The following is a 23,941-nucleotide window of genomic DNA, read 5'->3' on the forward strand; positions in this document are numbered from 1 at the left end:
AGATTAATTTTATTATAAAACATGGGATATTTTTTGTTAACTAGCAGGCAGTCCAGCATTATCCAGTGGCAAAATACGTTTAAACGATATTTTAATTCATGCAGATTTCATATATATTATTATATAGCCAATTTCCTATTGATTATTATATTGCACCCAATGTGTAGTAGTGATTTTAAAAGTTTTAAAAAACAAGCTGCACGTGCATGGTCCTCCTTTTCTGTTACATGTGAAATGACACCACAAAAAATAGTGAAGAAATGATGAAGGTGAGAAGTGTGAAGGGCCAGCGTTGCCTTCACATTTTTGCCAAGTTTCTGAAAAATGTAATGGATGGGGCAAAAGTTATGGGGTAAAAAGTGTAATTTTTTGCAATTTGGGGGCATTTGTGACCCCTTTTGAACTCCTGGGAATGCTGAATCCCAGTGAAAATGGACAAACGATGCAGTTTCATGCCTTAAAACATGTATATTTGAATTCAGCACCATGGAAAACTACTATATAGACATACATATAAAGTTCTTAAGTAATATGAAAAAAGAGCTCCAAAAAGGCATGTTTTTTTAGCCCTAAAAGTCCCAGTGGGATGCGAACGAGTATTTTGCCAGGGTCACCCATACTGAATTTATATTAAGAACAATGGCCTCCACATTTTGACCAAGTTTCTAATGGATGGATCAAATGCTATGGGGCAAAAAGTATGATTTTTGGCCATTTTTGATCTCTTTTGAGCCCCTGAAGACGCCGAATCCAAATGTAAATGGATAACGGTGCAGTTTCAGGCCTTAATACATGTATATTTGAGTTGACCACCATGAAAAACCACTATATAGTCAGACATATCAAATTTTTGTTGAGAAATATGAAAAAAGAGCATTTTTGATTTCTTTTGAGCCCCTGGAGGCGCAACGGGAATTTTTGTAAAAAAAACTTTTTTTACCGTGCACTATTTAATGAAATACAATTTGTGGCAAAATTTCAGGAAAAACTAATAGACAGTTATTTAACAATAGTCCGGACTAACGGACGCCAGTGAAAACATAGGTCCCTCTCCGGGGGGGGGACCAATATGATTTGGGTGCTATCAGCTAGAATAAAAACATTTAGTTCTCCAGCGGTATTCACTACCATTTGACTTAATAAATATGTGTCAAAACTTAAAAAATTTATGCAGATAAAGGTATATTTGCATATGCATAAAGAATGCATGTTAGTTCAACTTATGCCTGCCAAGCTCCAATTTTTTTTTAATTTCGACCTCATAGCAGTTTTTTTTTTTACTAAAAACCAAATCGAATTTATTCCATAGGTTTGAATAGCCCATATATCAAGTTTCAAGTCCGTATACCAAAGATTGACAGCAGTTTGGTAGCTTTTCTGCACACACACACACACACACACAAGGTTACTAATATATATATATATATATATATATATATATATATATATATTTATATATATATATGACTTGTTCCATCAGCTAGAATTGAAACCAAAATATACAACTCTCCACCCTCATTCCGTAGACTGAGTCATGCTCAAATGCACACACATTCACACACATCTTAATTTTTAAAAAAGGATGACAGGTGAATATAGGGTTAAGTGACGGTTTTAGTCATTTAGAACTTCTTTAAAGCTTCACTGCTCACTCATTTTTCAACCAAATTTCAAACAATTATATTTATAGATTACCTTCTCAGCTATATTGTGGAAAAAATTTTCAATTTTCGTTCAGTAAAACAAAAGTTATGAATTTACTTGTGTTCAAAATTGTAATAAAACGTAAGGAAATCAGTGACGTTTTTTATGACTGGTTTCCATAGCGACCATGTCGCTTCAGTGACTACTGTTGCTACCAATTCACCGCTCTCGCAAAAAGAGAAGTAACAAGTGAAACAGAGAGAATGAAAGCATGAAAGGAAGATAATTGGGGGGATTTTATTGAAAGCAGACGAGTACCATATGTTGTTATCACATATGTGTATGCTATGTTTATGGGGGGCAAAAAGTAAGACTGAAATTAAACAAAGAACAAGTGGAGGCCTGCAAATCCTGGATTGCAATAGAAAAATGCGAGCATGAAAAGTAATATGGCTAAGCTTAAACATGAAAAAGTAAATGACAAGGTGTTAAAACTGGAAAAGAAAAGGCGAGATATTCTAGTAAAAAATATAATAAATTTATAACTTAAAATATTGAAGCATTAAGAAATTTTTTTAAAATTCAATTTATAACATTATATAATCAATTCTTAATGCTGCAATATTTTAAGTTATAAATTTTACTATGTTTTTAATAGAATATCTTGTCCTTTTCTTTTTCAGTTTTAACAACTTTTCCATGTTTAAGCTTAATCATTACTTTTCATGGTCATATTTTTCTACTGTAATTATATATATATATATATATATATATATATATATATATATATATATATATATATATATATAAAAATAAAAATTCACCTTTCATCAGTTTTTTAAAAAAATCACCCGATCATTGAAAACATAATTCAAGCAAGCAAGCTCGGACGGTCAACAGAGTTTTATAATTATTATTAGCAGGCCGCCCAGCATTGCCCAGTTGTAAAATATGTATAAATATTAAATTTTAATTCATACAGAAACTGAGATGTGCATGTTAATGTTTTTTTGAAACAGTTCACTTCTTGTATGAAAAATAAAAAATAAAAATAAAGAAAATACTCAGGCTAAGATTGAAACCAAAAACTAACGACAGTGAGTCAAGTACGATAACCATTGGGCTGACTTGACACGATATTTAAATAGTGTTTTCAAACCTACTTATTCTTAGCATAAGGAATCTGTCATGTGAACCATTCACGCATGCAGATTTGTGGAATAGTTAGCAAATAGATAAAAATTTGATCCCACCCCACATACCAATTTTTCAATTTTGACCTCTTAGCAGCCCATTTTTTCAGATGAAAATTGATTAAAACGTTTTCCACATGTTTGGCTCTGCTATATACCAAATTCCAAGTCTGTAGACCAAAAATTTGTTGAGTATATAGGTTGAGAAGTGTCCTCCCACACATTCTCACTCATATATATCCGTCTCATCACACAAAAGTTAACAAGTAAAAAACCTGCTGGAAGAATCCATTTCAAGTATTTAGGGGAATTGCGAAAGTAAATAGTAATTATGATCTACCACCTGCATTATTTCCACACAATGAAACGATTTCTAACTTGTTTTCTTTCTATACCGATTTAGATATTTTTCTTTCCATTTTCTAAATTCATTTTTCCAGGAATAGTGCAAACATTGGCGAAGCATAATTTTTTTTACCGACATTTTAAACTTATGAGTAAGAGTGTTTAGATTACCTAGAAATTCTCGTCTTGGATGTTATTCTCACGTTTCAGACGGCATAACCTCTGACATGTGGCGCAATAGATAATGGCACTGATTAACGATCAGTTTCAAGTTACAATCTAAGTTTACTTTCCTGCCTACGAGAACAGAATTAGACACAAGTCCGTTTTTAATGTCGGAGAAGCGGGATCCACCACCTCTAAAAGAGACAGTCTGGATGGGGACAAATAAAAATTGCCATAATCCAAAATTCTTACTACTCCACTGAGAACAGGTAGCACTAACTAAGAATAAAATATAAGCGTACTCACTTACCATTTGTACATGTATGAGTCAAGTACGATAACCATTAGGCCGGCTTGATACAATATTTAAATACTGTTTTGAAACCTACTTGTTCTTAACATAAGGAATCTGTCATGTGAACCATTCATGCATGCACATTCGTGGAACAATTAGCAGGAACAGATAAAAATTGAACGTGAAACAGATAAAAATTTTATCCCCCCCCCCCACATACTAATTTTTCAATTTTGACCTCATGTAGAACGAGAACAATCTACTCCGTCAATTAAATAAAAGGTTTAGTTCGAAATTTTACATAGATTCTTAAGTTTTAAAAGAAGCAGGTCGGAGGTTATATCATCCAAAACATATGAATTACATCTAAGATGAGAATAGTAGTCCAAATAATTTGAATTTAAAATGTAAATTAAAATTCTCTTTCTAGACTTTAGTGCAATTTTATCCAAAACTTTTTGATAAAATCAAAAGGAAACGGTGAGATATCTTTATGTAAAAACACTATTCTACATCTGATTAGTGTTTTTCTTTATGTTTTTTTTTTTTTTTTTATACAGAGAGAGAATAACTCCAAACCGGCGTCGAAATTGTTTTTTGTTTGTTTGTTTGTTTTTTCTTGCTTAGTTTTTGGAGGTAACGAGTGTGTGGGTGTGGGAGGGGGGGGGACTGTTGCTACCCGGATTTAGAATTAGTGATAAGATTAAAGGAGTTTTATTCATTTTGTAATATATAAATCGTTCTTAAGGCAATCAAAAAGAAAAAAAATACAACATAAAACCAGCTAATTTGAGAGGAAAGTGGTTCTATACAAATCCGTCCAATTGATGCTGGCTAGAATCAAAGTTAAATTTTTTATTAAATGGTCATATTTTATTTTAAATTAAAACGCTCGGCGAAAAAGAAAGTTTGTATGATTCAATTTTTAACGGATTCAAATTTTTTCGTTGAAACAGGCGTAAAATATTCTGAACAGACGTTCTTTAAATTCAGTGTCAAATGGTGGCCTTTATTTGATTGGTTTATTTGAGTCACGTGATAATTGGAAAAACGTATCTTGGGCAGACGACACTTAGAATACTTTTCTTTAACTAGAAAACTTGCGATTGAATCGTCAACAACTTTGTCTTCATCCAGAGTAGTCCTTTTAGGGAGCTGGATTTCTCTTACATAAAATACAAAACAAAACAAAAAAACGACCTTATGTCTAACTTTATCTTCCTGGGAAAAATAGGCGTTTTGGTTCAAGAAATTACTCTCTAGTAACCAGTTTAGAGCTTTCAAAATTAATTTCAAATTTCCAAGTCAGGCATTTTTTTTTTAATTTGAAAAAAATTAAAATGACTGACATGTTTACTGTTGTGGCTTCAAAATTCTCAAGTGATTTTGAAGTCTCTAAGATTGCGAGTAGAAACTAATCTCTGGCCTGGATCAACATTTATAATTAAAAGCTAAGTATTACAGTTCATAGGTGCTCCTGAAACAAAGAAAACACAAAATTTTCGTACAAACCTGTCATAAAAAAATCGATTTTTTTTTTCGAAAGTTGTTATTGTTAAATATTTATAAAATAGGGTAACATCTTGAGAGTACATTATAGGGGAGGGGGGTGAGTCAAGATACCACTATCTCTCAACAATTAAATCCAATATCCAATACAGTAAAACACTGTATCGATTTTGTCCCAGATGTTTACTGACCAAACGTCTCCTCATCCTCACGCAACTAAATAATCCTGTTCAATTGTAGAATAGGAAATCAAAGAAAATTTTTTTTTTCATATATATATATATATATATATATATATATATATATATATATATATATATATATATATATATATATATATATATATATATATATATACACACACACACACACACACACATATTAATGATTAAACAATTATTTTTTACATCGACAGACAATAGTGTTTCATGCTTACGCAATCATCAGTGTAAGTCATGAGATTCAAACCCAGTCACAACCTTTTGCTTCATTTGCTAAGCCTACCTCAGGGTCACCAAACAATTGTCACAAGAAAGAAGGAAATTACGAAATATTAAACGCTGAATTCAAGCAAATACATTAAACAATCTAGAGTATTCCAACAAGGGTAAGTTGTGAACATTGCATTGACGCTAGTTGACAGCGTTTTAGTTTTTCTTCCACAGACAGTATCCATCTTTAAGTATTCTTAAAGGGGGCTTAATACTTATGATTAAATAATTATTCTTTATACCTACAGACACTAGTGTTTCATATTTTAGTATATACTAGCAAAAGTACCTGTCGTTGACTGGGTTCAAAAACAGCCTACAGAAAATGGACTCTGATTTATGAAATATGATAGGTTAAAAACTGATTACATATAATGATAGAAGATGTATCGAGACACAGGAATGGGTATGTTTGATATGGCAGAACAGTGGTTCATTAAAATTGTGGGGTCTGCGTTAGCGCCTGGTCCACAAAGTATGAAAATACAGAATTTTAAAATTAAAAAATAACGTTTACAAGTGTTTTTGATATAGATGTACATAATAATACTTTGATAAGTATGTTTTAACTTAAATAGGGTTGGTATAATAAAATTGTGGGGTCTGCGTTCGTGCCTGGCCTCCATAGAATGGAAATAGGCACAAACTTTAATAAAGACTTTTCATGTCTATCTGCATAAACATACTTTGATAATTATGTTTCAGTTTGAAGAAATATGGTATAATAAAATTATGTGGTGTTCGTTCGCACCTGACCTCCATAGAATGGAAATATCTCACAAAGTTTAACAAGTTTATTTTCAATATAGATCCACAGAATATTGTGATAAGTGTTTCAGTGTGAAAAGGTATGGTATAATAAGTTGTGGGGTTTATCTATTTTATTTTTACTTTCATCATATTTTGCTATGGTTTTGATACCCCCAAATTCGAAGCTATCTCTTTACAAACCTTCATTTTCATAACGTATTATATTTTCATAAATTAGAGTCCATTTTCTGTAGGCTGTTTTGAAACCAGTCAACGACAGGTACTTTTGCTAGTATATATATATATATATATATATATATATATATATATGTATACATATATATATGTATGTATACATATATATATGTATATATATATGTGTATACATACATATATATGTATATATATGTGTATACATATATGTATATATACGTATACATATATATATGTATATATACGTATACATATATATGTATATATATGTATACATATATATGTATATATATGTATACATATATATGTATATATATGTATACATATATATGTATATATATGTATACATATATATATGTATATATATATGTGTATACATATATGTATATGTATGTATACATATATATATGTATATATATGTGTATACATATGTATATATATGTGTATACATATGTATACATATGTATATATATATATATGTATGTATATGTACACATATTTAAATGTATATAGATATGTGTATATATATATTGATGAGCCACCCCCTTAAGTAATCCAATTTACCAAATTTCCACTACTAACGATTACTAGGATATTGTGCCATTGACTTCTGTACACTCTTTAACCCTCATCCTCCAGTGACCTTTGGGTCTTGATAAGTGGTGACTCCTTTGTAAAAAAAAAAATAGGAAGAATCTATAAAGGGCTATAGTGCCATGGGTCGATTATTCGATTATTTTTTGGGGTGGGGGAGATAAGATTGTGATTTCGGATTGATCCCGAACTAATCCAATTTCCAAATTCCATTTGATTCAGTAACTGGATAACTTTCAGATTACAATCCGATTGTTATCCAATGTAATCTACAGTGATCCCACTCAAAGACAGAACTTTCATTGATCTTGTGTGACATCACAACCAAAACGAAAACAGCTGTCCAGACAGGATTTGCAGTAATCTGACAGACCGAAATATCTTGATAAAGTGGAAGCATTACAGTACAGTACAAAATATGAGGTATCTCCAAAAATAAAAGCAAGACCATACAAAAACTGCTAAACTGTGCGAACCACTTCTTAGGAAGCAATTAAGTTATTGCTATTCACCATACCTGTTTTTCTGCTCTTATTTACTTATACTGCTTCCCTCTTTTTGGAAATCATAATTTCTCATTCTGTGACTAAGTGTAATGTTTAAATATAAGGCCTATACTGGCCACATGTATATTGTTACTGATGTATGTTACTAAAATAACTGGCACAAATGCTATTTCTAAATGTCTGCTTTAAAGGGATAATGCTTTACCTCCAAGATGCCTTCCTGTCTGTTTTGCATGACGAACATACTCTTAAATCCTCCCTAAATCCCTGTATATCTATATTGTATATTAATGCTGTATTATTGTAAGTTCTATCATTTCTCCTGTTTCAACTTCACAAAAAATCAATTGCTCTTCTCTCCAAGCTCATATAAAATCACATACTTTGCATGTACCTTGGGAGGAGGGTTCCGCTTCCGGTCCTAAACTTTAGTAGGCTGACCTTTTCAAAATCGATAAATACTTAACATCTATAGATTTCTATTGCTAAGGGATGCATTAGCTTAACCTATATTTATACTCTATAGACTATCTATAAAATAGATAACTAATAGCCAGTTTGTGCCCAGATTATAAGTGATCTGTATTAACTAGCAACTATATCTTTCTTTCATTAGATGTGATAAAGTACTAGCGATTATCTTTACTTGAAAACTAACACCTAAAGCACATTTCGAAACGCACCCTAACCCTTATACTATAATTTTCCAATTAGTCACTAATCCACAAACCACATTTGATCTTTTCTTAACCCTAGTAGATATTCACCTTTAATCTACACCCCACACTCATACATACCTCCTTTAAAAACGTAAGCAATCTTAATCCTATTCTGAGAAGTCTAACTTCAAAGCAGATACTAATTCTTTGATATCAACTCTATCAATCCTCACTATCAATGCAACCAGGTGCAGGGAACACCCTCTCAGTGCTGATGGACTAGTAGATCTGGTTAGATCATCCATCTAGGATAAGGAAAACTCTGATTTGTAAACCTGTGCCACTGACCTCATACGTCTTGGCACCAAGCAGGGGAGGGAGGCCTTCTCATTCCTGGACGACAACTTCCCTGGAGTAGGTGACTTGATCAAATCACCGATTTGCAAACCTAAACTGCTTAAGGAGTAGTAAGGCTTTGCCTATCTATACTCCATATTCCTTCTTTGCCTATTAGCCAGGAGTAGAAGTGCGGCCACAAGGACTCATTAGAGACGCCCAGTGCTTAGCCTTGTTTCCTGACGCAATCATAATTATGAAGGTAAGACTTAAATTCATGATTAAAAACTTTTAAAATAAAATCAATTTTAGAATAAAGTTAACGGGGTGAAGAGAAGAATAGAAAAAAAAAAAAAAAAATAGGGGAGTCAGCTGACCGGTTTTGCCCTCACTTTATCAAAGCTGTATTGAGGGATTTGTTTTGGAGGAAAAAAAAAACACGAATGGGAATCGAAAATATGTACAAATAAAATCACGTTGCGTTACATTACGTTTGGGGGGGGGGGATTGCGGAAAAGCTATTGAAATACAGCAATGTTGTATTACTCGAAGATCCTAGAGACTAATCACACTCAAACCTAAGAGGCATTCCTTCTGCTTACAGAAGGAAGGCCTTCTAAATGAAACATGAAAGTTGTGCGACCCACATAGTTGGCACTGCAACTACATTCAAAATTGTAAATTACATTATTTTTATAATGGTGGGGGTGGTAGAACATCTTTTCGAGAGGATGGCATTAACATTCTCGTAGAGAACACAACACATCTCAAGTTTTGACAAGCTGACTTGACGTTTACTCCTGATCTTAAATGGAACACGTACATCAAATCTGTTGCCAAGGCCGCTGGAAAAATGGTAGGATCCTTCTATCAATCCAGTAGATATCTCATTGCTGATGCAATTCTCTATCTATATAAGAGACAGGTACATCCAAGGTTAGAGTACTGTTGCCACATCTGGGCAGAAGCTGCTAGAAAGGACTTGTCCTGCCTTGATAGAGTTCAAAATAGACTTCGTAGCCTCGTAGATGTCCTTTTCTCTTCCCTTCAACCTTTATCTCACAGAAGAGATGTTGCGAGTTTAAAGTGTTCGACTGAGCTTCAATCTATGGTCCTCCCTCGCCAAACTTTCACAAGAAACACTTGTCTAGCTGAAAACACTATCAATAATTTCCCCCACTCTTTATCTGTGCCTAAACCTAAACGTACATTCCATGAACAAAGCTTCTTTCTTAGAACTGCACGCCTGTGGAATTGTCTGCCGTTTTCCAGCTGACTACAATATGGTTGTCTTCAAGTCCAACATAAACAAGTTCTTGATGAGCCGTTCCACTTAAGTTAACAAATTTACTGAATTTCCATTACTAATGATTACTATATTGTCCAATTGACTACTGTACACTCTTAACCCTTATCCTCGAGTGGTCTCTGAGTCTTGATAAGTGGTTATGCCTATGTAAAAAAAAAAAAAAAAAGAAGCAAAATACCAATTTTGCACTGTTGAGATGATTTGCTTTGCAAATTTCTCACTTACTGTCCCCAGCCAAGGTAACCGCAGATATACTGGACATTTATTAACCATTTGGATTTTTGCTATTTTTCTTTGTATAACTGACCTAATCACAACCAAAGGGTACCCATTTTTGGAGAAGGTATCAGTAATTATTTTTAATTCCTCATCCAATTTTGATTTTGAGCAGATCATAAGGGCACGATGTGTTACGGTCCAAATTAAATTTATCTTACGTTTTCGGGGGCAAAATGAATCCCAGCATGTATACAGTCCCGTGAATGTAGGTTTACGGTATATTGATGTAAGGCAACTGGATGATGTTTTCATTACCAATACATCGAGGAAAGCTATGGACGAATTAGACTCTCCTTCATAAGTATACTGTAACACGGGATGCATCTTATTAAGTAAGGAGAAAAAATATTTGCCTCTATTTGATTATTGAAGAGGCAAAATGTGTCGTCCACATAGCAAAAATAGACCAAAGGTTTCATGGGTCCAGAGAGAAATTGCTCTTCATGGAAACCCACGAAAATAGAGAGAGAGAGAGAGAGAGAGAGAGAGAGAGAGAGAGACAGACAGAGAGAGAGATAAAACGAAACAAACCAAGTTATACGCCTATCAATGTTTCCTCTTTATTGTAAGACTTCTTTTGGATGTATAAATTGAAGAAAATAAAATACCAGTACAATATTTGAAAATATATTTGTTGTGGAAAGTATTAGTTTGTTCTTTTTCAGAAGGGAAAATAGAATGGAGTCATATGTTTACATTTATTATTTTGGGGGTGGTTTTCTTATGAGATGATCATCTTTAGTTAACTGTTACATGTAATTATATTCATTCAGATATTCTACATTATTTATACTTGCACAATATTTGCATAAAAAGGTTAAACACAAACCTCTTTCTATATATATTTATGTATGCATATATATATATATATGTTTAAAAAATGTTGCCTACCAAACTCTTCTGTCAGTTTTTGGTCTACAGACATGAAACTTAATACATAGGGTATTTTAACCCATGCGACACTTTACATTTGGGTTTTAGCAGGGGAAAATCAGTGCAAAAGTGTGAAAATTAAGGAAATGGAATTTGCCAGGTGAAGGTCTAATGACGGCATTACGAATATGCATGCGTAGCATAATAGCTATTGGTTTATGTTTTAATATTTAGCCTTGCAGCAAACATAGCTCAGGTATTAACGTCAAAGGAAAAAGTAAATCATAAGCTAAACGTTTTGGTTTCGATCCTCGGTGATGGCATACGATTCATTTTTTATTTTTAAATCATTACTATATATAGGGTCCAATATAATATAATAAATACGAATTCTGCATTAATCAAAACATCATATTTAAGCATATTTTATGACTGAGCAATGCCAGGTGGCCTGCTAGTATATATATGTGAACTTGTCTGTCTGCTTGAGGGACGATCTTTATCAAACTCCTGTCAATTTTTTGTCTATAAACATGAAACTTAATACTTGATATATAAAGGATTCTGACCTGTGGATCAAATTTGATTTAACCAGTTAAAATAGCTGCTAAGGAGTGTAAATTTGGGGAAAAAAAAAAAAAAGGAACTTGTCAGGCTTAAGTCGACTTAGTGTTTCTGTATGCATGCACACATATACATTTTAGGTTAAGCCATCTTAGTTTTTATATGCGTATGGACTTAGATCTGACGATAATGACTAAGGCTTTGATAAAGTGCTAAATGTTTTGGTTTCGATTCTAACTGATGGTACCAAAGTTATATTTTATATTTTTTTACTTTTGAACTCATTACTATACATTGGATGCAATATAGTCATCGATAGAAAATTGACTTTAAAATAAATATGAAATCTGCATGAATTAAAATATAATATTTAAGCATATTTTATGACTGCGCTACACTGGTCGACCACTACTATATATTGGGTACAGTATAATAATACATAGAGAATTGGTTATATAAAAATAATACGAAATCTGTATAAATGAAAATATTATATTTAAGTGTATTTTATGACCAGGCATCACCGGGCAGCTGACCTTCTGTTTGCCTGTGTGTGGAGCAGTCTCTACCAAACTACTGTCAATTTTTGGTCTGCAGATTTGAAATTTGATTTAGACATGTGGAACAAATTACATTTGTTTTTTAGCCGGTAAAAATAGCTGCCAAGATGTCAAAATTGGAAAAATATGAAACTCAGACATAAGTAAACTAAACATGTTATTTCTACGTATTCACAAATATACATTTATACCTTTAACAACATTATTTTATTAGCTTAAATGATAACGAATTCGATACATTATAATAATAACGAATTGACTCTATTATAATAATAAATACAAAATCTGGATAAATTTAAATATATTTAAGCATATTTTATCACTGGGCAAATGCTGGGTGGCCTAAAATATATATTTACTTACACATACTAGTATTTCATGCTTACACTATCTTCAGTATAGGAAATGATAATTACTGTTGCTTGAAGGATTCAAACTCAATTGCAAAGTCACCTTTGACACTGTATTCAGCCTCTATTTGTCTATCTAGTCAGGCTCCTTGCCTGAACCAATGTGACTCTCTCTCTCCAGATTTTCCTGTTTCCCATCAGATCTTTAGGATCACAGTTGCCGTCAATTTGCTGGATGTACATGGATGTAGGTCGTCCTATACTTGTGTGCGTATGCTGTGGACTCGACAGCAATACATTTCTCACCAGCTCTTGGTTGCTCCTCTGGCAGTGACCAGCAAATCGTAGACGTCGCTTCCTGATGGTAGAAGATATGGCAGGTAGGTTGCCATAAAGCCGCTGCTCCTTGGGATGATCTTGCTCAGATATATTTAACACTGTTCGTAGCATATGGGTGTACGTGCGTACAGTTTTCTTTCCAATCTTTTGGTGAGTATCCAGATTGTAGCACTGTAAACAAGGACAGACTTCATCACTGCTCTGAAGAACTGTCTTTTCAGTTTGTCAGTTAGCCTTGAAGTCCATACTGACCGCAGCTTATCCAATGCAGCTCATGCTTTTGAGATACGAATTCAGATATCTCTCTCCGTAGAATCTATGTTGCTGCCCTATTTAATCGCTAGACCACCATCGATTGACATGAGGAAGAAAAAAATTTTAATTCTATATTTTGTCAATTTGTCTGACATATACTTAGCTTAATCATATACTGTACAACAGCAGAGGCCAGAGCACTGTATAAAAGTCCGAAGGAAAACAAATTAAATACAGGAAGAAATAATAAAAAATGGGAGATTTACCAGTTTTGTTTCAAAACTGGATGGATGTAGCTGAAATTTTGTATGGACTTTTGTTATGATCAAGCACAGCAAACTAAGTATTATGGTATTCGTTCAATTAGGGGTAAATAATACAAAAATGAACCTTAATTGACTCATATTCAGCCATTAATTTGGCATAAAGCACTTGTCTTAAGTTAATGGGCTACAACTTTTGCCCGTTTTAAACAGACTAAAAAGGCTAGATATTTACTATTAATTTCGGTACTTATTCAGATTTGCACTTATAGCAGTAAACAAAAAATACACTGTTATCATGTACCTACTTGTCACGTAATGAAGATGGTATATTTCCAAAATCACAAAACTTAATGAAGTATTTTTTATTTATTTACGCAAAACAAATTTGACGTTTTTTTTAGAGATAAGTGAAGGTCGACGCCATTTTAATATTCTTCAAATTAGTTTTTTAACTTATAAAAAAAAATGCCCGTTCTAAAAAAAAAAAAAATGTTTGAAAATTTTATTTTCTGAAAAAATAAAAATTTTAAAAAATACACGTTATGTTCATAAATTATGTTCATAAATTATTGTTTGGTTTGAAATCTAACGATTTCGTTGAAAAAAAAAAATTGAAATGAAAATCGGTTGTCTGCCCTTGATTTTACCATAGCCGCTACTTATTATGGATGCGGAGTGAAATTTGATTTTTTTGAAAAAGAAAAAAACTCTATTAAATTAATTACGTAATTTTGGGAATATTTCATCTTCGTTTCGTGACTGGTACGTACATCATACAGACTTTTCTATATTTTCTTTAATTTTTATTGCTGTCATAAGTGCTAATCCGAACAAATACCAAAATTTCTGATATTTAGACATGAGACAAAAACTCTGCAATATATTTTATTACATTTAAATAAGTGTGTGTGTCGCACAGACGGACAAAATCTATATATAAGATTTTGTTGGACGGGGGGGGGGGAGTATTGTCGTGATGTAAATAAAATGTTTCTAATAATTATTGTGTTGGTATCAAAAGGAGTTGGTTTGTTGTTAAAATAAAAAATGAAAATTAATGTTTATTGTTTCACACCTTTGAACTAAAGGAAAACGGTCAGTTATCGTGAAGAAGAAGAAGAAGAAGAAGAAGAAGAAGAAGAAGAAGAAGAAGAAAAATAACGCAAGAAGAGCCGGTTGTTATGGAAGAAGAACGAATGAAATAACTAGTGATCGAATTGGAGAGTGACAGACGAGGGCGGGGGGGGGGGGCAGAATTGTTCAGGGTGGGTGAGAACTAAGAGTACAGGAGAGGTGGAGGCATAATTGTTTGGAGGTAGGAGAAGAATTGTGAAGAGGAGGAGGAGAAGTTGACAGGCGGAGGTCGGTACCAAACAACAAGATGGTTGACATTCTTCAAGTCATAATCAAATTGTTATACTCAGCGACAGACGGACATTCGCCCGCAAAACCCCCCTAAGCCATATGTGAAATTCGAAGACTTTTTCTCTTAAAGAATTTTATGTCCAAAATATTCTTATACATGATATATAAAACTAAATCTGTATACTCGGTGTTGCCCGGGTGTTTGGTAAAAGTTCAGAATAGTTACCAATCGAAAACTTTTTTATTTTTTTTATTTTTACAAAGGAATCACCACTTATCAAGACCTGGAGACCATTTGAGGATAAGGGTTAATGAGTGTACAGTAGTCAATGGGACAATATCGTAAGTAGTGGAAATTTAATAAAAAAACAAATAATTGATAGCAAACGCAGTAGAATTTCTCTACCGATCTGTTACGCTCCTAATGTATGAGAACTGTTTATAAGAGTTTTATTTCAGAATTTTAGTTCAAAGAAAGCTATCTTATCGATACACACAAACCAAAATGGCGACAAAGATGACCACTTAACTTTTGTTAACTCCATGCTGAAAAGATAGTAAAAAATTAAACTAACCATAAGTTCGAGTGCTCACCAAAACAAAAACCCTTATATAACCACTCAGAATCTTTTAAGTTAATTGAAGTTACGCCATCATCTTGGCAGTAATATATCCTGAAACTATATTATTCAGAGTAAGTGACCAAGTTTATTTCATTTCGATCAATCTTTTCATAATATTCTTCATCATTCAACTGACAATTCATCAATCTCATTAACCCTTATCCTTTAGTGGCTTTTGGCCTTGATAAGTGCTTACTCATTAGTATAAAAATCCTCTCATAATATTCTCCATCATTCATCTGACAATTTATCTATCTCCTTAACCCTTATCCTCTCAAGTGGATTTTGGCCTTAATAAGTGGTAACTCAGTAATATATATATAAAATATAACTATTTTTTCATTTTTATTTATACTTATCTTTTTATCTATATTATTTATATTTTTATTTTTATAAGTATTTTTTATTTTTATTATAACTTGAAATTATAGCAATTAAAAGGTAAGAATTTGAAAAATAATAAAATCCTCTTGGAGCAAGAATGAATAGAATCAGTCGATCATTTATGAGAATCGTTGAGTTCTACATCTATTAACACAAAATTCTCATCTATTTTTTTATCATGAACAAACCAGCAAAGCATCCTTTTATGTAAAGATCTCCCTCTACTATCTAAATTTTATCTGACCTATGAGGTCATTATATGACCCAATTGTCGTTTTCATGACCACGCTATGATAAAAGAACATAAAGCGAGTACTTGATGTAAATCAGTTAAGCTGTGTGTGTGTGTGTGTGTGTGTGTGTGTGTGTGTGTGTGTGAGTGAGAGAGAGAGAGAGAGAGAGAGAGAGAGAGAGAGAGAGAGTGTGTGATATAGCATAAAAAAAAAGGAACTCAAACGTTGTCCGTCGCTAGCTGTTTGGTTACGTCAGTTCTCAGCGATTTTCTTCTCAGTCCGATCTACTCTTGCCTAGCTTTGACTCCAATCTCTCTCAAGGAACCTCAGAGTCGCCTACCGTCCCAAAACGAGACACTGCACTCAATTGTCCATAAACTGTCACAAACTCATTGCCACTTCTAAAACTGCCTGTGAACTAACTCTAAACATATCGACATTCATTGTTCAGTTCTTTGTTCTTGTTCACTGCTACACCTTGATTGACAACCCTATTTTAATTCCCTTTGTGTATGCTAATGAATAACTTCATATATTTTTGTTCTGCTGATAAACATTTTTCTTTCTTTTTGTTATATTTCTTTCCTTTTTTTTTTTAAAATTCGGAAAACTTTGGAGAGAGGAACGTCAGAAGTGTCACCATCAGATCTAAGCCTGTCTTTAAAACTCATGTTACACATCTATCATATCATTCTCGTATCATTTCTTTCCATGCAACGCATGTCCGCAAACCTCTCTTGGCCAGGTTTCTCTTCTATACATTACCACACTTCCTTCACATGCCTGGTAGATTTTTTTGGTTGACAGAGATAATACTCTCCTGATTAGTAATAGGAGTAGTCCTTAAGCTTAGGTCATTTCACTCCCAATTTTGCAATCACACCATTTTTTCTTCTGCCATAATGATATCACTAAGGTAAAAAAAAAAAAAAAAAAAAAAAAAGCCTCGCCATCCATAAATACTTTCTCCATGTACCAAACATCTTACCTCAAAGACGTTAGTGGAAGTTAAAGAAAAAAAAAAAAAAAAAAATGGAAAGCAAAAACATATAAATCGGTAGAAAGAACCTGTGATTATGGAAACAGACATGCGTTCTTCCTTTATTTGTCTAGAAAGCTTTTGTGTGGCAAATTTATAATTAGATATATTCACATATAATTTCTTCAACCGACTGTTAAACTTTGGTATTCCCTCCCTGTTTCCTGCTTCTCTTACTGCACTATCCTTCAGAAGTTTAACTATAAAGTGAACAGATATCTTGCTGCGCCACAATCCACTGTTAGACATGAGCCCAAATATTAGTGGTTAACGTAATTTCCTTAAAACATTGTTTAATATTTATAAAAGAAATTTAGGTTTATAGAAGACAGAACAATGCAGAGATGTAACAAATACAATTATGGAACAAGTACACACACACACAAAAGCTTTAAAAAAGATATCTGGAGTCATGCCGAGTTGGGAAGCAATCATATAAAAAAAAAATTAAGGGTGAAGCGAAAAACCGTTGATTAAAACGATTTAAAAGTAAATTGGTAAATTACTGATTGAAGAAAAAAGAAAAACTATTAAAATAAATCTTTCGACTGATACATTATCAAGAGAAAACATCGGCGAATACGATTAAAAACGAAAATATTAGTAATTATCGTTTAAAATTAATTTTTACAAACGTGGGTGAGGAAAGGAAAAAATAAAAAAATGTCAATATCAGGTTTTTTAATAATAATAATAATAATAATAAAAAAAAACAGGCATAATATCGACAGAATGTAGGCAGACAATTCATTAAATCTATACAAGTATAAAAAAAAAAATTATGCATATATATTAGAGCTCTTTAAATAACTCTAATTTGTGGAAGAGCTCTTTCTGCCTATAGAGCGAGGGTTTACGCATTGTAACAACACAAGGCTTCCAAAATATTCAATAAATGTTTAGAGTGAGCCCTGTGTACGATACGAAAGCAACTATCAGAATACGCATCTCTACACAATTTATATATATATATATATATAATACATACATATATTAGCTTCCTTCAGTCCTGACAAACTATGGATTCCTTTTGAAAGAGTGCCTGCACGTGGAATTTTTCTAGCAAGTGTTGTGCAATCTCCAACTACACCTCTCCTGAGTCAGTGTTGTTAAATACCAATAGCAAGTGGAGGTTTAGGACGACTGGAAACAATGCTGAGATAAGCAAAGAGCACATACAGTGCTTAGAATTCCCAAACAGTCACCCATCTGGTACTAGCTAGGATCAACGTTGCTTAAGTTTGGTGATCTGACGAGAACCGGTGTGTCAATGTGATCATGCCGTATTTGCTGTACATACATACATACATACATACATACATTTATTTATATATATATTTATATTTTACATGTAATATGTTTTTACTTGGATCAGATGGTCAGGTAGAATATTTGTGTTTCAATATTTCAGGAAACACTCCCTTCATCAGGCGTATGTTTGACTTTCAGATGTGCATGATGTCTGCATGAGTGAATTCCACAGAAATTGGAATATTGTAATATATATATATATATATATATATATATACGCACACACACACACACACACACACACTCACAAACACACACATATATTGAATCAATAAAGGTGAAACTGCACAACTTGTTCCACCATTATATCTTAAGTTGCTTCAGTTTGTGTCTATCCGTTACATCTCTATTGTATTGTCACCCATAAACCTAAATTTCCAAATATCAGCTTTTATCTTCAAGTGGCAACATGCTTTATTTGGGGGTGAAAAAAATTAAAATAAATAACTAAATAAAAATATTATTTACATTGCTCTTTATTATATAACTAGCCTGGGTGCCCGGCATTGCCTGGGTGTTTGCAGGTGTGTGTGTTGGAAAAGAATGTGAAAAAAAAAAAAAAAAAACGTGACGTATTTGCCATTTTGTCCATTGCCAAACTGGAAGTGGCAAATGTTTAAATTAAGGTTAGTCAAGTAAAAAGAAGGGATGACTTCCAAAAATATCGTCGAAAAAATAGACCCTCCTCCCCCTGTAGAAAAGTGCCCAGTTGAGGGTGAAGGAATTAATGTTTTGGGCCATTTTTTTATATTTGTCGTCCGAAGGGTTGAGCTTCAAAACAATATTGCTCTCATGAAAATCCGTCACCTATGTCAAAAGTTTTATTCATACATACATACATACAAATATTTAAACAGACAGGTCAGATTTATACAATAGATGAAAGATTGCATGTTTTGCTTTAATTTTTAACATACACAGAGCACTTTAATTCCAGGATAACGCTGTGTGCTCTTTTAATAAAATTTAAAACCAATTATGAAAATTTGCACGCAAAATAAAGTGGCGTCCCTATTCTACAATTTACCAATCTGTTGAGCTTGCTCAGTTGCTGGATTGCCAATGAGAGAGAGAGAGAGAGAGAGAGAGAGAGAGAGAGAGAGAGAGAGTTGCCAATCAGCTACAAGCAGACTCTACCATCTTTCCAACAACACACAAACGGCACAGAATTCAGGATCGAGTGCAAAGAAAAACGAGTAAGTGGCTGGTTGAAACGTTGCTGCCAACAATGCAATCAATATTCGAACTGGCAGTTTCAGTGAATCATGCTGGTTAGAATTAAGGATTTTGCTGCACAGGCCACAAAGTCAGCCAGAGTCGAAATCAGACCAGAATTCATTTCTATACCAGCCAAAAGTAACAACCAGTAAATTTTAAATTCTTTGTTGTTTTTCTAAGAGAACCAACACTTATCAAGATCAAGAAGCCACTCGAGGAAAGGACCAATCAGGGTTTATTATTTAAGGGAACGGCTAAACAGGAATTTGTTCACATTGGACTTGAAGACGACCATGTTGCAGTCAGCTGGAAAGCAACATAGCAGAACAGTTCCACAGGTTGGCAGTTCTAAAAACTAAGCTCCGTTCATGGAATCTGCATTTAAATATAGGCACAGATGGTGAATGGATGAACTTGTTGGTTGTGGTTGTAACAACATAAGTATTTTTTTTTGTAAAAGTTTGATTAAGGGGGGGACCGTAGATTAAAGCTCAAATGAGCACGTGCCATGAAAATAACGATAGAGCAGACAAACTTACGTCTTTTCTGTGGGAAGACGGTTGCAGGAAAGAACAAAGGGCATCACCTACTAAGTTTTGAAGCCAGTTTCGAAATAATTTTTTTTAAATGAGGATTGATAATTTGGATTCTTCAAATTAAAAATCTATTGTTACTTGGTTGTTATATCTGCAACGTTTCAGCTGATGTAACCTCCGACTTTCTTCAGGTGTATCTTTTCAAATTTGATAATTTTATCAGACTTGGGAATCAGTGATTTTTCCAGAATAGCCAACAAATCAAAAAGAAGGTGGAAAAAATTAATGTACAACAAATAAATGTTACCAAAGGCAAGATAAATTACTCTTCTAGATCCCTGGATAAGTTTTTTTAGTGTTTTAACTTATTTTAAAATGTATTTTTAAATTAAAAACAAAAGGTAGTGTAAAGCCTGTAGAGTTAGGAGGAAAAACTAAATAGCGGTCTTATTCAAGCTAAAGTTGAACCTCGATTGAGTTGAACTCAGAAACAAAAAAACTGAGCTCAAAAATCAAAAATGAAACAAAATACTGGGAGAACATTACAATTGGTGACATTCAAGTCGGGGGGGGGGTAATTCATTATTTTATTTTAATTGTTTCTTATCAATGAGTACAAGTCATGATAAAAGAGGTACCATTTAAAATCATTGCAAATCATTTCTTTGTTTGCATATTTTAAAACTAAACATTAATCACAAGTGACTTTTCCGTGACATTCATCGTCAAACCCAAATATCAGCTGACATGATATTGTAAACACAGATGGAATTTGATGAACGATATTGTTATTATTTTTTTATTTTTTATTCTTTTTGCGAATTAGTCCACCAGTCAAATTATTCCTTATAATATATAATAATCAATAGAGGATTGATTCTATAATAATACATATGCAATTTGTATAAATTAAAATATCATGTTTAAGCGTATTGTACGACCAGGCAATGCCAGGCGTCCAGCTAGTAACTTAACAAATATACGTGGCTTTTTATTATAGAGTGGATGATTAAAATAAAGACTTGAGCATGACAGACTGACAGTCTCTAAAGGTTGTTGTGAAAGGATATAAGATGAAGTCTTTTTAGCACAGACTATCGAAACTATGCTCTCTGGTATTTTTATTTGTTTTATTTTTTAATTTTCTTTTTCAGCTTATAATAAGCACCACAGGTTTATACAAGTCATGGCTGACAGGAATGCAAGTAGGCAGGGAAGTAGAGAAGAGAGAAAAAGGAGATTATAAACGGGGTCAGGTGACTATGACCCATCAAATTTAAATACTAGTTAAGCTGTAGTATACCATGCTCATAGATGACTCAACTATAAATAAATAATTTTTTTTGAAATATTTAAAAATAAATAAATAAAAAGATGCAATTTCATTCAATGGCGTTTTTCTTCTTTCTTTCTTTTTTAGTTTGAAAATGTTAAAGTATTTACATTTTATCTGTATTTATATATAAAAGAAACTTTGTGTGTGTGTGTGTGTGTGTGTGTGTGTGTGTGTGTGTGTGTGTGTGTGTGTGTGTGTGTGTGTGTGTGTGTTCCCTACGGACTCCAAAACGGCTTGGCCAATTTTGGGAGAATTTCACACAAATATATTTCATGTGTCTAGGAGTGTTCTTAGATAGGTTTTGTATCAATGCTTCCGATAACTGAAAAATCCGATTAAAGAAGAAACAGTCTCATTTTGAACAAACTTATCATGAGTGTACTTGAGAAGTTTTTTCACTGCAGCTAGTGTGTGTGTGTTTATATATATAAGTCACTTTGTGTGTGTGTGAGAGAGAGGGAGTTAGTTCCTAATATGTCCCGAAATGGCTGAGCCTATCTTTTGCAAATTTCACACAAAGGTAATACATATTTCTGGCAGTGTTCTTAGATATGCTTTGCACAGAAATTCATCTGATAATAATTCTGGAAAATCAACAAAAATCCAGTTTTAAAAATAATCTTTCTTCTCTTATAGATAAAAAAGAATTTTTATAGGGGAATATTTTATGTTACACGAGTGTAATCATGGCCGGTTGATGAACGACATTATTATTTTTTTATTTATTTTTTTTTTTTTTTGCGAATTAGTCCACTGGGCAAATTATTAATCGTAATATTCAATAGAGGATTGATTCTATAATAATACATACACAATCTTCATAAATTAAAATATCATGTTTAAGTGTATTATGCAATCGAGCAATGCCGGGTGTCCAGCTAGTATAGATATATATATAAAAGGCTGTGTGTGTGTGTGTGTGTGTGTGTGTGTGTGTGTGTGTGTGTGTGTGTGTGTGTGTGTGTGTGTGTAAGTTCGTTTGCTATGGATCCTGAAATGGCTGAGTTGATTTTTTTTTCTTAAATTTCACCCAAATACTCTTTACGTGTCTAGGAATGTTCTTAGATAGGTTTTGTATTAGAATGCCCCCAATAAATATTCAAAATCAATAATTGAGTAAATCCGATTAAGGAAGAAACAGTCCGATTTTAATCAAAGTTAACACCATTATACAGTCTAACATCAAAAGTTCATTTGAGAAGTATTATAACCGCACAAACAGAACTTGGTGTATAAAATCAACATTAGGTTCTTTGATAAGACAGGGACACATTCAAAATGAATGTTTCTGTTTAGAACACAACTGAATCATGATACTTGATTCTTGCATTTAAGCCATTATATAAAAATAAACATATAAAATCAACATTAAGTTCTCTACAGTACAATGTAGACTACAATGTATTGTGGACTAAGTCACTGCAGAGAGGTATGTGAAGTTTCCATCTGATGCACCATGGTAGGTGCCCGACTAGAGCAAGCAATCAAGTGATATGATTGAAAAATGGACGATTTCAATGATAAAAGTATTGAAAGTGTGGAACATTCTTTGATTCTCATTCAATCCCGGGTAACATTGAGTCTCCCTGCTTATATATATATATATATATATATATATATATATATATATATATATAATCATTCCAATTTGCTGCTGTGGAATACTTTGTCGAACTTTTAACTGTGGAACCTGCCAAAAATGACAATCATAGATACTTAATTTCCTTCCATTTATGTGTTAATTACTGGTGACCTCGAGGAAAGACACTAACTTACTAAGCCAAAAGTGGATTTGTTGATTGGGTTTGAATTTCACAACTAGCAATAATGATCACTTCCTACACTGATGATTGCATAAGCATGAAACACTAATATTTGTAGGTATAAAAATTGTTAATATTTATTTAAAGTTGAACCCTCTTTAGGAAATTAAGAAACAACAGTAAACTTTAGTGCAAATGCACCATTCCAACTTCCTATTGTCGCATGCTCTCACAACTGTTTACTATGAACATCTACTGACAAGATATACATTGGCATTTAATTTCCTTCAATTCTCATGTTAATTGCCGGTGGCCTGGAGGAAAGATGCTAGCCTACAGAGTTTGACCTTGTGACTGGGTTTGAATATCCCAACCAGCACTAATTATCACTTCCTACACTGATGATTACATAAGCATGAAAAATTTGTGTCTCCAGGCATAAAAATAATTGTTAGTATTTATTTGAAAAACATTATTCATATATATAGTTCGCACTTGGGCAAGGTGTAGTACCTGTTAACCCCTCTTTCTGGAGGGTTACAATACAGGGTGTAGATGGAATTCCTTAGCTCTGGTGAAAGCAATATATCTAGGAATAGAGAAAGGGGATTCTGTTAAAAAAAAAAAAAAAAAAAAAA

At 33.0% G+C, this 23,941-nt stretch overlaps 1 protein-coding gene and 1 long non-coding RNA gene across 12 annotated transcripts in view; one reads left to right on the plus strand and one right to left on the minus strand.

Annotated features, from left to right (window-relative positions):
* LOC145267083 (LIM domain-binding protein 2-like) overlaps nucleotides 1–23,941 on the minus strand; it is a 295,179-nt gene that overhangs the window by 162,358 nt on the left and 108,880 nt on the right. The gene's annotated exons all lie outside the window — the stretch shown is intronic.
* Nucleotides 14,132–21,594, plus strand: LOC145267085 (uncharacterized). Its single transcript, XR_013864822.1, has 2 exons — nucleotides 14,132–14,257; nucleotides 21,359–21,594. It is a non-coding gene; the product is annotated as an uncharacterized LOC145267085 (long non-coding RNA).

Source organism: Euprymna scolopes, chromosome 42, assembly GCF_053919585.1.
Source record: "Euprymna scolopes isolate OS-2025 chromosome 42, ASM5391958v1, whole genome shotgun sequence".
Taxonomy (NCBI): domain Eukaryota; kingdom Metazoa; phylum Mollusca; class Cephalopoda; order Sepiida; family Sepiolidae; genus Euprymna; species Euprymna scolopes.